This window comes from Vombatus ursinus, unplaced genomic scaffold, assembly GCF_900497805.2.
Source record: "Vombatus ursinus unplaced genomic scaffold, bare-nosed wombat genome assembly UNPS02014924.1, whole genome shotgun sequence".
Taxonomy (NCBI): Eukaryota; Metazoa; Chordata; class Mammalia; order Diprotodontia; family Vombatidae; genus Vombatus; species Vombatus ursinus.
Genome location: NW_020954702.1, coordinates 1231011 through 1247714, shown reverse-complemented (window position 1 = coordinate 1247714; position 16704 = coordinate 1231011).

The following is a 16704-nucleotide window of genomic DNA, read 5'->3' as shown; positions in this document are numbered from 1 at the left end:
TTATTAAGGTTGAACTGTTTACATTCCTGCATGGAAAGATGATATTTGTAACTCATGAGACCTTTGTCAGTAGGAAAAAATTATATGTATGTTTATCTATCTATCTATCCATCTATCTATCTATCTATCTATCTATGATAGATAGATAGATAGATAGATAGATAGATAGATAGATAGATAGATGGATAGATAGATAGATAGATAGATAGAGGGCACTGGGTGAGTTGAAGATGAAGGCATCATATCTGGAGAATAAAATTAAGGGGTGAGAGAGGATTATACTAGGAGAAGGAGAAAGGGAAAGGTAGAATGGGGTAAATTATCTCACAAAAAAAAGAAAACCAGAAAAGCAAAGGCTCTAACAATGGAGGGGAACCAGAGGAAAGTGAGAGGAAATGAGTGAATCTTATTCTAATGGGATTTGACTTAAGGAGGGCATAACATAGACACTCAGTTGGGTATGGAAATCTGTCTTACCCTACAGGAAAATAGGAGGGGAAAGGGACAAGAGAGTAGAAAGATGATAGAGAGGGCAGATTGGGAAAGGGGGTAATCAGAAGCAAATACTTCTGAGGAGGGACAGGGTCAAAAGAAAGAATAGATTAAATGGGGGGGAGGGCGGGATAGGATTAAGGGAAATAGAGTTAGTTTTTCACAGCATGTCTACTATGGAAGTGTTTTGCATAACTGCACAAATATAGCCTATATTGAGTTGCTTGCCTTTTCAATGAGGGTGGGTGGGGAAGGAGGAAGGGAGAAAATTTGGAACCCAAAGTTTAAAAAAACATATGTTTAAAAAAAATGTTTTCACATGCAACTGGGGAATAAGAAATACAGGAAATGGGGTACAGAAATCTATCCTGCCCTACAGGAAAACAGAAGGGGAAGTGGGGGAGAGATAGCAGGGAAAGCAGACTAGGGGAAGGGATATTCAGAATGCATGCCATCTTAGGGTGGGGGGAAGGGCGAGATGGGGTGAAAATTTGGAACTCAAAATCTTGTGGAAGTAAATGTTGAAAACTAAAAATAAAAAAAAATAAATTAAAAAAAATGAAAGGAGTGAATTCACCACCAATGAAGAGAAAATTAAAACAATTGTTTGGAGCTATTTTGTCTAATTATATGCCAATAAGTTTGACAATCTAAATGAAATAGATGAATATCTATAAACATATAAATTACCCAGATTAACAGAAGAAAAAATAACATACTTAACTAAGAAAAAGAAGTCGTAGTAGCCATCAATTAGTTTCCTAAGAAAAAATCCCCAGTACCAGCTGAATTCAGAAGCAAATTCTACTAAACATTAAAGAACAATTAATCCCAATACTATGTAAACTATTTAGAAAAATAGGTTAAAAAAAGTCCTACCAAATTCCTTTTATAATATAAATATGGTGTTGATAACTAAACCAGGAAGGGATAAAACAAAGAAAGAAAATTATAGACCAATTTCCCTAATGAATTTCAATGCAAAATTTTAAATAAAATACTAATAAAGTGATTATATCTATATATCAGAAGGATTATATACTATGACCATGTGAGATTTATACCAGAAATTCAAGGCTGGCTTAATATTAGGAAAACTGTCAGTATAATTGACCACATCAATGACAAAACCAACAGAAATTGTATGATTATCTCAATAGATGTTGAGTTTGACAAAATACAGAACCCATTCCTTTTGAAAACACTAGAGAACATAGGAATGAATGGATCTTCCTTAAATGACAAGTAATATTTATCTAAAACCATAAGCAAGCATTATCTACAATGGGGATAAGCTAGAAGCCTTCCTAATGAGATCAGAGGTGAAGCAAAATGCCCATTATCACCTCTACTATTTAATATTGTACTAGAAATGTTAACTATAGCAATAAGAAGAAAAAGAAATTGAAGGAACTAGAATAGGCAATGAGTAAACAAAAGTATCACTCTTTGCAAATGATATGTTGTTATACTTAAAAATCCTAGAGAATCAACTAAAAAACTAATTGAAATTATTAACAACTTTGACAAAGTTTCGGGATGCAAAATAAACCCACATCAGTCATCAGCATTTCTATATGTAACCAACAAAGCCCAGCAGCAGGAGATAGAAAGTGAAATTCCATTTAAAATAACTGTAGGCAATATGAAATACCTGGGAGTCTACCTGCCAAGACAAACCCAGGCACTATATAAACACAATTATAAAACACTTTTCAAAAAATAAAATCAGATCTAAACAATTGAGAAATATTAATTGCTTGTGGATATTTGGTTTTCTTCTTTCTTTTTTTTCAAATCAAATTAACCAATGACTTATCTGTCTTACTGGGTTTTTTTTTTTCATAAACCAGCTCCTAGTTTTATTTATGAGCTCAATAGTTTTCTTACTTTCAGTTTTATTAATCTCACTTTTGATTTTCAAGATTTTCAATTTGGTGCTCAATTGGAGATTTTTAATTTGTTCTTCTTTTAAGTTTTTTAACTGCATCCCCAATTTATTGATCTACTCTTTCTTTATTTTATTAATTTAAGAACTTAGAGAAACAAATTTTACCCTAAGTATTTCTTTGCATCCCATAAGTTTTATGTTGTATTATTGTTGTCATTCTCTCTCATGAAATTATTGATTGTTTCTATAATTTGTTCTTTTACTTTAGGATTGGATCATTGTTGTTGAATGTAATTTTTATTGCATTACGATCTGAAAATGATGCATTTAATATTTCTGTCTTTCTATATTTAATTGTGAGGTTTTTATATTTTTATACATGTTTATGTTTTTATACATGGTCAATTTTTGTGTAGGTGCCATGTACTGCTGAGAAAAAAATATATTCTTTTCTATTTCTATTCAGTTTTCTCCAAAAGTCTGTCATATCTAACTTTTTAAAAAAATTTATTCACTTCCTTTATTTGTTTGTTTTTGGTTGAATTTATCAAGTTTTGAGAGGGTACAGTTGAGGTCCCCCTCTAGTATCTTCTATATTTCCTCCTGTAACTCACTAAACTTCTTCTTTAAGAATTTGTGTACTCTACTACTTAAAGCATATATGTTTAGTTCTGATATTGCTTCATTGCCTGTGGTACCTTTTCACAAGATGTAGTTTTCTTCCTTATCTCTTTTAATTAGGTCTATTTTTGCTTTTACTTTGTCTGAGATTAGGATTTCTATCTCTGCTTTTTTTCCTTTACTTAAAAGCTTAAGCATAATAGATTCTGCTTGAGCCCCTTACATTTGCTTTGTGTGTCTCTCTGCTTCAAGTGCATTTCTTGTAAATAACATATTGTAGGATTCTGATTTTTGAATCTCACTGCTATCTGCTTCCATTTTATGGGAGAGTTCATCCCATTCACATTCACAGTTATGATTACTACTTGTGTATTTCCCTTCATACTATTCTACCTCCTGTTTGTCTTCTCTCTCATTTCACCCTTTCTCTCCTCACCAGTGTTTTGCTTCTGTCTACCACATCCCCTTATCTGCCCTCCCTTCTGTCAGTTTCCATCACCCCCTTTACTTGATCTTTTCCCTTCCTACTTCCCTGTCAGGTAAGATAGATTTCTATATTCAACTGATTGTGTATGTTATTCCCTCTTTGAGCCACCACTGATGAGATTAAGGTTCAAACAATGCCCATCACCCACTCTTGCATCTTCCCTTCCACTGCAATAGGTCTTTCTTGCCTCTTCATGTGAAATAATTTGCTCCACTACTCCTCTTTCTTATCCCTTAATTTTTTATGTCATCCCCTCAAATTCATCTTATACCCCTACCCTCTGTCTATGTGTAGTCCTTCTAGCTTTAATAATTTTAAGTATTGGGGGCAGCTAGGTGGCGCAGTGGGTAGAGCACTGGCCCTGGAGTCAGGAGGACCTGAGTTCAAATCTGGCCTCAGACACATAACACTCAACAGCTGTGTGACTCTGGGCAAGTTACTTAACCCCAATTGCCTCACGTGAAAAAAAAAAAAGTAATTATAAGTATCATCTTCCCATGTAGGGATCTAAATAGTTTAGCTCTATTGACTCTCATATTTTTTTTATCTGTTTTTTACTTTTTTGCCTATTTATGCTTCTGTTGGATCATGATATTAGAGATCAAATTTTTGGTTTAAATCTGTTCTCCTTATGAAAAGCAGATATCTTTCTATTTTGTTGAATGACCATTTTCCCCCTTGATGTATTATGCTTAATTTAGCTGGGTAGTGATTCTTGGTTATAGTCCTAGCTCCTTTGCCCTCTAGAATATCATGTTCCATGGCCTTCCATCTTTTAATGTTGCAACTTCCAAGTCCTTTGTAACCCTTGGTTCCCCAATATTTGAATTGTTTCTTTCTAGCCACTTGTAGTATTTTTTCCTTGACCTGATAGTTCTGAAATTTGGCTATAATGTTCCTTAGAATTTTAATTTTGGGATCACTTTCCTGAGTTGATTGGTGAATTCTTTCAATGCTTATTTTGTTCTCTGTTTCCAGGACATCAGGGCAGTTTTCCTTGATAATTTCTTGGAACATGCTGCCCAGGTCCACCTTTGATTATGGTTTTCAGGTAGTCCAATGATTATGATATTGTCTTTCCTAGATCTATTTTTAAGGTCAGTTGATTTCCCATGGGGTATTTTATATTTTTATCCATTTTTTTCATTCTTTTGAATCTGTTTAATTGATTCTAGATGTCTCATAGAGTCATTAGCTTCTACTTGCCCAAGTTTTAATTTTAAGAAGTTGTTTTCCTCAAATAGCTTCTTTTCCATTTGGCCAATTGTACTCCTTAAGGAGTTGTTTTCTGCAGTGGATTTTTGTATCTCCTTTTCCATATGGCCAATTATACTTTTTAAGCAGTTGTTTTCTTATTCCAAGCTGTTGATTCTTTTTTCATAATTCGCTTGCATGACTCTCATTTCTTTTCCCATTTTTCTTCTACCTCTCTTACGTAATTTTTAAGCTCCTTTTTGAGATTTTCTGTGAGTTTTTTCTAAGCTTGAGACCACTTCCCATTTTTCTTTGGGATTTTGCCCATAGGCATTTTGACATTGTTGCCCTCTTCTGAGTTTGTGTCTTGATCTTCCCTGTCACCATAGTAACTTTCTACAGTCAGATTCTTTTTGTTTGTTTGCTTTTTGCTCATCTTTTTTGGCCTTTTCCCTTTCTTTTAAATTTGAGCTTTTCTCCCAGGATGGAAAGGGCACTGTTTCAGGTTTCTTTTGTCAGGTGCTGTATGTTTACCTGGTGCTGTACCAATGTAGCCCTGAGGTCCACTTGGGACCCTCCTGTCTGGTGCTGTGCTATGGGGGTGTGGGGAGTGGCTGATGCTTCTGGAGGCTGTAGGGATCTGGAAACTTACCTGGTGCTGAGTCGGGGTCCTAGTGGTGGTATCTGGCATGTACTGAGGCCTATGAGGTGTTTCTACATTTCTCTGGGGCTACACTGAAATATGTGGTGTTCTGGATGCTGGCAGTTGCCAGTTTACTCAGGGGAATGCTGAAGCACATGGCATCTCTCAGAGTTGGAGTCTGCCTGTTCCCCTGGCTATGCTGAGGCACCTGGCCCGGAGTCCAGGTGTTGGTGTTTTCCTGCTCCACCACACTGGGGCTCAGGATATCCCACTGTTTTGCTGAGGTGGGCTCCCCTTTTACCCAAGGCTTTTTCTGCCAATCTTCCAAGTTTCTTGGGCTCAAAGATTGTTTCACCCTATCTCTTTTCTGGTTTTGTTGTTTCAGGATTTGTTTTGGGGTGCTATTTTATGGTTGTTTGGAGGGGAATATGGGAGGGTTATGGTGATTTACTGCTTACTTTGCCATCTTGGCTCCAGAAAGTATCATTCTCATTTCTTTTCCCAATTTTTCCTCTGCCCTCTTATTAGATTTTTAAACTCCTTTTTGAGCTTTTCTATGAGTTCTTTCTGGATTTGAAACTAATTCCTATTTTTCTTTGGGGTTTTCCCTCTAAGTGTTTTGACATTACTGTCCTGTTCTGAGTTTCTGTCTTGATCTTCCCTGTCACTGTAATAACTTTTATAGTCAATTTTTAATCTAATTTTTTCCAGCTTTTTTTCCTTACTTTTAAATTTGAGCTCTGCTCTTGGGTAGAAGGGGCATTGTCCCAAGCTTCTTGTGCTGGGGGCTGTAGGTTCTGGTTGTTTGCCTGGTGCTGCACTAGTGCTGCCCTGAGACTCACAGAGAACTCTCATGTCTAGTGCTGCACTGAGGGGGTGAGGTAGGGTGTAGGTTACTGGGGTCTGGCAGCTTACCTGGCACTGAGTTCTAGTGTTAGTGTCTGCCCATATGCTGAGCCACGGGGAAGTGGGGGTCCTGGTGCTGGCTTCTGTCTGTGTGCTGATGTACACGGTGGGTCATGTGCTGGCATCACCTCATTTGCCTGCACTTAGGCACGTAGTGACTCCAAGCACTAACATCTGCATGTTAACCTGGCTATGCTGAGACACATGGGGGGTCCCAATGTTGGTGTCTGCCTGCTCCAGCTACATTGAGGCTCAGGACTTCCTGCTGACTTGTTGAGGTAGTGCCTGCTGCTGGCTTGCTGGGATACTTCTTGCCCTGGACTGCACTTCCCTTTATTCTGAGTGAGACAGCCCTTTCTTGCTGACCTTTCAAGTTTCTTGGCCTAGAAGAATGATTCATCCTCTCTTTTTGCTGGTTTTGCCATTCCAGACTTCATTTTGGGCCGCTATTTTATGGTTGTTTTTGAGGTGGATATGAGAGAGTTCCTGTTTACTCTGTCATCTTGGCTTCTGATAGTGCAAGGGACACTGAACACTCCTTTTCAACAACCCAAAAGGCAACTTTCCAAATGGACATCACTAGATGGTCAATATTGAAATCAGATTGATTATACACTTTGCAGCCAAAGATGGAGAAGCTCTATATGGTCAGTTAGAACAAGACTTGCAGATGACTGGCTCAGATCATGAGTTTCTTATTGCAAAATTTAGACTTAAATTGAAAAAAGTAGGGAAAACCATCAGACTGTATAGGTAAGACCTAAATAACATCCTTTAGAATATGTAGTTGAGGTGAGTAAAAGATTTAAAGGATTAGGTCTGATAGAATACTTGAAGAACAATGGACAGAGGGTCACGACATTGTACAGGAAGCAGCAACAACAATAACAACAAAAACATACAAATAGCTGAGGAAAGAAGGAAAGCAAAAAGGAAAGGAGAAAGGGAAAGATATACCCAACTGAATGCAGAATTCCAGAGAATATCAAGGAGAGACAAGAAGGTTTTATTTAAAATGAGCAATGCAAAAAATAGATTAAAATGATAGAATGGGAAAGACAAGAGATCTCTTAAAAATTTGGAGATATCAAGGGAACATTTCATGCAGAAATGAGCACAATAAAAGACATGGATATGGAGATGATACTACTCTGAGGGCAGGAATTGAACAAGAATTAAGGAGCCTCTTGAGTATAAAAGCTGGCTTGAAGTTTAATATTTAAAAAAAAAAAAACACCAACACAACCAGAACCAAAAATTTAAGATCGTGGCATCTGGTCCCATTACTTTCTGTCAAATAGAGGGAAAAGTAATGGAAGCAGTATTAGATTTTATATTCTTGGGCTCAAAGATCACTGCAGACAGTGACTGAATACATGAAATTGAACAAGAGCAACACCAAAGAATGTCCAAACCATGGAACGATTGTGCTCATCTCCCGTGCCAGCGAGGTTATGCTGAAGATTTTGCAAGCTAGGCTTCAGCAATATGTGAACCAAGAATTACCAGAAGTGAAGACTGATTTTTTTTTTAGGCAACTGGGGTTAAGTGACTCGCCCAGGCTCACACAGCTATTAAGTGTTAAGTGTCTGGTCTGAGGCCAGATTTGAACTCAGGTCCTCCTAACTCCAGGGCCAGTGCTCTACTCACTGTGCCACCTAGTTGCTCTATGAAGGCTGATTTTCAAAGAGGCAGAGGAAGTAGAGACCAAATTGCTGACATTCACAGGATTATTAAGAAAGCCAGAGATTTCCAGGAAAAATCTACTTTTGCTTCATTGACTACACCAAAGCCTTTGACTGTGTGGAGCACAACAAATTGTGGCAAGTTCTTAAAGTGCTAGATTGTTTTTCTTGTCTTTGAGGAACTTGTATGTGGGTCAAGAAGCAACAGCTAGAACTGAATACGGAACAACTAAATGGTTTGAGATTGGAAAAGGAGTATTACAATGCTGTATATTGTCACCTTATTTATTTAATTTACATGCAGAGTACATCATGCAAAATATCAGACTGGAGAAATTAAAAGCTGGAATTAAGGTTGCCGGGAGAAACACCAACCATCTCAAATATGCAGGTGATACTATTTTGATGGCAGGAATTGAACAAGAATTAAGAAGCCTCTTGAGTGTAAAAAGAAGGCTTGAAGCTTAACATTTAAAAAAAAAAACAACCAAAAACCCAAGATCATGGCATCTGGTCCCATTACTCTCTGGCAAATAGTGGGAAAAGAAACAGAAGCAGTGTCAGATTTTATGTTCTTGGGCTCAACAATCACTGTGGACAGTGACTGAAGCCATAAAATAAAAAGGCATTTGCTTCTTGGAAGGAAAGCTGTGGCCAATCGGGACAGCACACTAAAAAGCAGAAAAATCACCTTGCTGACAAAGAAGTAGTTTTCAAGTAGTAATGTAGGGCTATGAGGACTGGACTATATAAGGAAAGCTGAACATCACAGAATTGATGCTTTTGAACTGTGGTGTTAGAGAAGACTTTGAGAGTCCCTTGGACAGCAAAGAGATCAAATCAGTCAGTACTTAAAAGAAATTAATTCTGATCAGTCATTGGAAGGACAAATGCTGAAGCTGAAAATTAAATACTTTGGCCACATAATGAGAAGACCCTGATGTTGGGAAAGATTGAAGGCAAAGGGAAAGGGGTATGGCAGAGGATGAGATGGAAAGATAGTGTCATGTAAGTATGAGCATGACCTTGGATACATTTGGGGAGACGGTGGAGAATGAAAGGACCTGGTGTGCTATGGTCCATGGGGTCATGAAGAGTCAGACATGACTGAACTACTAAACAATAATGTGTAGTCTTTGTATAACTGGCATTTGGTGGGAAAGGCATTTGGGACCCTCTTCTCTGGGAAGGGTTAATAATCAGGAGCTCAGCCTCAATCTTAAAATTATTTCCACTAGACTAAAAATTTGAGGTAGGGGTGAATAAATAAAATTCTCACCAGGTACCCCTTTTACCCCTTTTCTGAGGAGAAACAGAGTGGCCAGCTTTGTGGAAGCGATCTCCTGCTTCACCTCCTAGTAGAAATCAAAATCTCCTTTTGAGAACGGTGGGTAGTAGACACTCTAGATATATCTATCCATGCCTTCTTGCAAGCTATAGTCAGAGAGATCCATGAAGATACACATATCCACATACTTCACTTACATAGAAAGTATTCAGAAGGTTGTTAAAAGAGATACAAATTTTTTTTTTGTTAAATCATCAAAGGAATTATTTCAGGACCATTTATACTGCAAAAGATGAACAACTCATCAGATAAGAGCAGTGAGTTAAACAAGGGAAAGTCATGGTAGTGTCTGTTAATAAGAATAGAAAACAAGTAGAAATAGGCATATCAAATGACAAAAAAAAATGTTTTTTCTGACATTGCTTCAAATTTCAGAGCTGGCAATAAATTGGAGCAACTAAGCAAGACTGAAAACTTTTTATTAGGCTATTATTTTTGGCTGGCTAATTTGGCTGTTTTGTTGAGAATGGCATTTACCCAAAGTTGTTCTGTTCAATATCTTTCAAGTCAGCATTGGCTTGTTTCCACATGCAGCAGGAAGAATACGCAGAGTTTAGAGAAGGGAATAAGCATTTATAGAGTACCTAATATGAGCCAAGCATTGTGCTGAGTACTTTGCAAATATTATCTCATTTGATCCTTATAATGATCCTGAAAGGTAGGTGATGTTATTAACCCCATTTTACTATGGAGGAAATCGAGGCAGACAGAGGTTAGTGACTTCTGCTTTACCTCCTAGTAGAAATCAAAATCTTGATGTCTAGGACCACACAGCAAGTAAGTGTCTGAGGATGGATTTAAACCCAGGATTTGACTCCAGGCCCTCTATACATTTAGCTGCCTCTACAAATAATATCTCTCTATCTATCTATCTGTCTATCATCTAATATCAACAATCTTGGGAGGTAGATGCAATTATCATTTCCATTTTGCAGCTGAATAACCTGAGGCAAACATACATTAAGTGATCTGCCACATAGGTGGTAAATGAAGCCACATTTGAACTCAGGTCTTTCTGTCTCCATGCCTGGAACTCTCTATCCACTTTAGTAGTAGTATGTAGTTATAGTTTGAGGGATGCACTAGAAAGGAATAATATTGGCCTATGAAATTGCAAACTTATTGAGTACCAAAACCATATCTCATTCAACTTGCTCATGAACTTTGTAAAACTTAAAGCATCATATAATAAATTTATTATAAATAATTAAAATTGAGTATAGTATGTGCTTAATAAATATCCATAGAATCAATGAATTAATGGTTTATGAAGGGACACACGCCACTTTTCAAATCTTATAGGACTTGATTTATAGATAGCTTTTGATAGTTTTTTTCATATAAATTAAATTTTGGTTACCTGAATACAAAAATGATGTATACTAGCTTATTTGTGAAAATAATTCTACTTACTATAGCAATCACAGGAGTCTTCACATTAATTGGTAGCATTTGATAAGCATTCATTAAGTACCCAGTATATACCAGACATTGTCAAGCATTGCAGATATAATGACAGAAATGAAACAGTCCCTGCTCTCAAGTAGCTTACATTCTATTGGTGAGAACAACTCTGCATAAATAATTATATACAAAATAAAATTTATGTTTATATTTTATATGTAATTTATATCTATTGTTTATATATTTGACTGTATAATTTAAATTTTATAATTAGGGAAGAGCATTTGTTAGTGGAAGGGCAGAACAGGACAGATTTCACATAGAAGACATTTCTTAAGCAGAGTTTTGAAGAAAATGAGGCATTCTAAAAGTTGGAGATGAAGTAAGAATACATTCTAGCCATAGGGGTCAGCCAAAATAGAGGCATAGACATAGGAGATGGAGTGACATGTATGAGAAACTGAAAGGCTGGTTTGGCTAAATCATAGAGTGCAAGAAAGGGAATAATGTATTGGAAAGGTTGGAAAGGTAGGTTGGGACCAGGTTGTACAGGGCTTTAAAAGCTAAACAGAGGAACTCCTTTTCAATCCTAGCTACTGTAGTTTATTGAGAAGTAGACACAATCAGACCTGCCTTTTAGGAAAATCACTTTGCTAGCTGTGTGGTTGAGTTGGAGGGGAGAGACATGAGGCAGGGAGTCCAATTAGGAGGCTATCATAAGAGTTCAAGTGTGAGAGGTTAGGAAGGCAAGATGGTAGACATGTGAGTAGACAGAAGGGGACAAATACAGGAGGAGTTATAGAAGTAGAAATGGTAAGGTTTTACAAAATGGTATGATTTGGGATATATGAGGTGAAAGAAATAGAAATGCTGAGGAAAATACTGAGTTTTCAAATCTGGGTAACTAGGAGGATGGTGTTATAATTCACAAAATAGGGAAGTTTGGAAGGGAATGAATTTTCGATAAAAGATAATTAGTATGGTTTTGGAAATACTGAGTTTGAAATGTCCTTGGGAAATCCTGTGTGAAAAGTTGGAGATGAGTGACTGGGGTTTAGAAGATTAGGGCTATGTCTGTATGTTGCTGTTGTTCAGTTGTTTCAGTCATATCCAACTCTTCATGACCCCATTTGGGGCTTTCTTGACAAAGAAATTGGAGTAATTTGCCATTTCCTTTTCCAGCTCATTTTACAGATGAAGAAACTGAGGCAAACAGGGTTAAGTGACTCACCCAAGGTCACACAGCTAGTAAGTATCTGAGGCTGGATTTGAACTCAGGCCTTCCTGACTCCAGGCTATGTGCTCTATCCATTGTGCCACATTGTGCCCCTGCATCTGTATAGAGATGATAATTAAACTCATGGAAGCTGATAAGGTCACCGAGTGAGAAACTATAGTAAGAGAAGATTTAGAGTTACAGAACAGACCCCCAAATCGGGAGTGATATGGATGGACCAGTGAAGAGGACGGGAAAGAAGCAGTCAGACAGCTAGGAAAACCAAGAGAGAACAGGGTTAAAGAAACTGGAAGAGGAGAAAGTGTCCTAGAGTTGAGAATAGTCAATAGGCAGCAGAAAGGGCAAGAAAAATGAGCACTGAGAAAAGGTTCTAATATCTGGCAATGGAAAAATTATCAGTAACTTTTGAGAGAGTTATACATACATTAAATAGATGTTAGGTAGTATATTGAACTAAGAAAGCAGGAACACATTTGCGGTCTAATAAAATTACTAGATTTTAATCAATGTAATGCAAAATCCACTAAGCTTATGAAAAATGATTCTGATTCACAAAGAGATTTTTGACAAAGCTCTTCTCCCTCTAGAGACGCGCAGATGTCTTATTCTGAGGCCTGGGAGGGGGGGTGGTTCGAAGCAAAGAATGATAAAGCAAAAAAAAAAAAAAAAGAGCTAAGAATCTACCCTGCTATTCTAATGTGTTTTGATAGGTCAAATTTACAAATCTCTATGAAGTTCCATCTGGGCAAAATAAATAGATGGGTTTAAGTGACCCTCTTCAGAATAGAACTCTATATTTTGGATGAGAGGTTTTAATAAAATAACTAGGAAATATGTGATTAAAAATGATCGACCTTTTAAAAAAATCAGTGGGTGACATAGAGTTAAATGTAAATTAAATGTTTCAGACTCCAACCTTAAGGATACGTGACCCAATTCAAGATCTTAGTTTTTTTGATGTTCAGCTTCAAGCCAATTTTTACACTCTCCTCAAGAGGTTTGACTTCTGTTAAGCTTTGTATTTGAAGATCTTTCTCCTGGTCACTTGCAGAATGTGTTGTCTCTGAACTGAACTGCTAAACTTGAGACTATGTCTTGAAGTCTGAAGCCTTGGATACTCTTTCTGCACCAGCAGTACGGCAGCAGTAAGTATGCTGCCCTACTTCTACTTTCACAGCCCTGGCAAATTTCTGCCCTTTAGAGTTTGGATTTCCGTAGCCCTAGGAAGAGGCAGGAGGCAGGGTCTAGAGCTGAACACTACTACAAGCCGGGACACGCGTCTTGCCTGTTCCCTCTTCTCCTCCACTCTCTTGTGGGGCTCATTGGAGCACAGAACACTAGGGAGGTGCTGGTTATCATGACCTCAGGACATTTCTGCCATTTGAAGCTTGGATCACTGTGGCTTTGGAAAGAGGCGGCATGGGTGGGTCAGGGTTTAGAGTTTAGCATTCTGTTGCAAGGTCAGGTCGACTAGCGCAGCCTTCCTACAGGGAGTGTGGTGGAAAATGGGGGGGGGGGCAGGGAAGGAGATGCTGAGTGAATGCATTAGTTCAAGGAGCTCTTACCTTCTTTGGATTTTTCCTGTCCTGGACCATAGAGACCCCTGAAATTGTTTTCTCTCTGAGGAACAATTTCTACTTTGAAGAGGTTGTGAGGATCACAGAAAATGTATAGTTTTCCATCTTGTCTACATGACTTAGAAGTCTACCCCTCCCATTTTTTATTTTCAAAAAAATTGTTATATGATCATGTCTCTTCCATCTTATACTTATGAATTTGATTTTTATTTACCTGAGTACTTTACATGTATCCCTATTTAATTTTATTGGTTGAGCCTGAAATTCTTTTTATGTTTGTTGAAAGGGAAGACTGAAGTGGAATAGTGTATGGTAGACTAGGAAGTTACTATAGTTATAAGCAAACAAAGAAAGACATAAACCAAGTTTGTTAAAAAAAAAAGAAAAGGAAAGAAAAACAAGCAGAGGAGTTTGGACTTAATTCTGACAGGAAACATATTGTAAATTTTTGAGCAGGAAAGTAACATTATGAAAACAATATTTTAAAAAGATTAGTGGTCAGTGGTTTAGAGAAAGAAGTGAAGGTAGGGAGAGACTAGATTCACCTCTGCCTGAAAATCCTAAGAAGAAGGCTTCTCTCAAAGCCAGCCCTTTTTGCAGAGCTTTAATAACATGCAGTCCTGAAAAATACCTCCTTTTACACACACACACATACACACACACACACACACACACACACACACACACACACTCATACCCCTTAATATATGTAACCTCCAAAACTTGAATGCAAGTTTGTAGCTTTAGAGATTCTTTTCCAGGGTAATGACAGATTTCTCCCTTTTTTGAAATCATATTTCTGCAAAAAAAAATTCAGAATATATTGCTAGAACTTTGGGGTCTCATACTAATCAATTAGATTTTCATAAGCTGAAATCCAAAATATCCTTAATTTTCCAGGTGGCCCTTTACTGTATACACAGGTTTTCCCCTTTTATTCCCATATAGCTTACTTTAGGGGATCTCTTTCAAGTAGAAGCATCTACTTGACTGTAATGCTCTCTTGTGTGAGTGAAAGAAAGCTACAGCTCAAACACTGAAAACAGACCGAACTTATAAACTTATGCAGTGTACATAATTACTGGTAAAAAAGAGAGTGAGATCACAGCCAGTCTTAACAGAGAATTCCCAATGTAGAGAAACTGTCCACATGGATGGTCCCAAGATATGGGGAGTTTTTGTTAAGAATCTATGGCAGGGGGGCAGCTAGATGGCGCAGTGAATAGAGTTCTGGCCTTGGAGTCAGGAGGACCTGAGTTCAAATCCAGCCTCAGACACTTAATACTTACTAGCTGTCTGACCCTGGGCAAGTCAATTAACCCCATTGCCTAGCCCCCCCCCCCCAAAAAAAGAATCTAAGGTAAAGGTGGGGAACCAGTGGCCTCAAGGCCAGATGTGGTCCTCAGGTATGGCCCTTTGACTGAATATAAATTTCACAAGACCATGTCTGGTAAGCACATCTGTGCTTTATGTTCCTAGATGGTGGAAGGTCCTTCAATCTTCTCCTACTCAGCCATGTGACCCTCACACTCTCTGTGAGGTGAAGGTTCCTGAGTCTGAGGCTGCCTCCCAACCCCAGATGCCCTCAAGCTTTATTGTTTGATGATTTTACAGAGTTGGCCCAGAGGTATTCACACATCACTCAGGCTGAACCTTGGCCCCTAGAGGTCCAGTCTTTCCTGGGGTTTTCTCAGGTTGTCTTAGAAGGACAACTGCCCAACCCCAACTCCTATTTATTTCTGCTGCTCTATGTTCACTCTGACGTGATGTTCTGTCTTTTTTTTTTTGCGTAGTCAATATGGTGAGCCAAAAATTTTCTCCACCATCTTCCCAGAATCCTCTCCCAATTAAAATTATTTTAAGAAGAAATCAGAATCATACACTGTATTTTAGAGTTAAAAGAGAACTCAGAGGCCTAACCTACTACCCCATGTGGGAATCTATGTCAAGGACACATTTTTCCAAAGGTTCTCTTTCAATTTCAACTAGTTCTATGAAATTATGGTGAGGAAGGCTGCAGTAGAAGAAAGGAAGATTGGAGAGGAAATGATGGGAATATAAGATGGGTATATAAGAAAAACAGTATGAAATCTAGATACAAAGCTCAGTTTGTATTGAAAGAAAAACCATTAACTTCTGCTCCTGTGCAGAGTAATAAAGTATTAGTAGAATAATTTTACTTTATTGCATAAACAAGTTGTATAAAAAGAAAATGCTACTCTTTGTAGATGAAGTCAAATACTGATGTACTTATGGACCAGCTCATTGGTAGAGCATCTAACAGAATATTATAGTCTGTAAGTAGATATTACTTATCCACTTAATTTTCCTTGTAAATGGTTAAGAAGAACATTTTGGAAAAGTTGTGAATCTCATTTAGGAGGTTTTTTGGTGTTTCAAAGCTTGATACAACCATCATAATATCATTTGCAAACAGAAGCATTTGTAAGAACACAACATTGATAGGGAGTATACTGGACACTCTTCATGGCAGGAGTAAACACTTACGTTAAACTAATACATGTAACTTATATAGTACTTTATAGCAACAATCATAGGGTCATTGAACAAAATTGACTTTGTTGCATTTATCAAAGAATCTTATATGATATTAATGTATATTTAATAACAACTTTTTTTTTTTACTTTTTTGGTGAGGCGATCGGGGTTCGACCGGGGTTAAATGACTTGCCCAGGGTCACACACCTAGTAAGTGTTAAGTGTCTGAGGCTGGATTTGAACTCAGGTCCTCCTGACTCCAAGGCCAGAGCTCTATCCACTGCACCACCTAGCTGCCCCCCAATAACAACTTTTGGAGAACAGCCTCTCAGGCAACATTTCCCCCTACTAAGTCAAGTTTTTGGTTTTGTTTTTTTTTTTATAGTCAACAAACATAAGTATAGTGGGATATTGTATTTTCTATTCTTTTCTTGAAATAACATAACTATAAAGATGTAATCTTCTGTAGAATGTTATTTATGTACCCTTCTCATATTTTTACCAAAGATACCCTTAATTACTTAACAATTTTCTTAGATATTTTATAGGGATAAAGAGTAGTGATATGGGTCAAGTTATTGATGTCTTCTCAGTTGCCTTTTTGCCATCCTCGATCTTTTTAAAGTCATTTAATATATCTCCCCTATTTCACATATCTTGAAAACTGATCATTCAATGCTCTTAAAACTGTATAAACTCAAGTATAAATCACCTCTATAT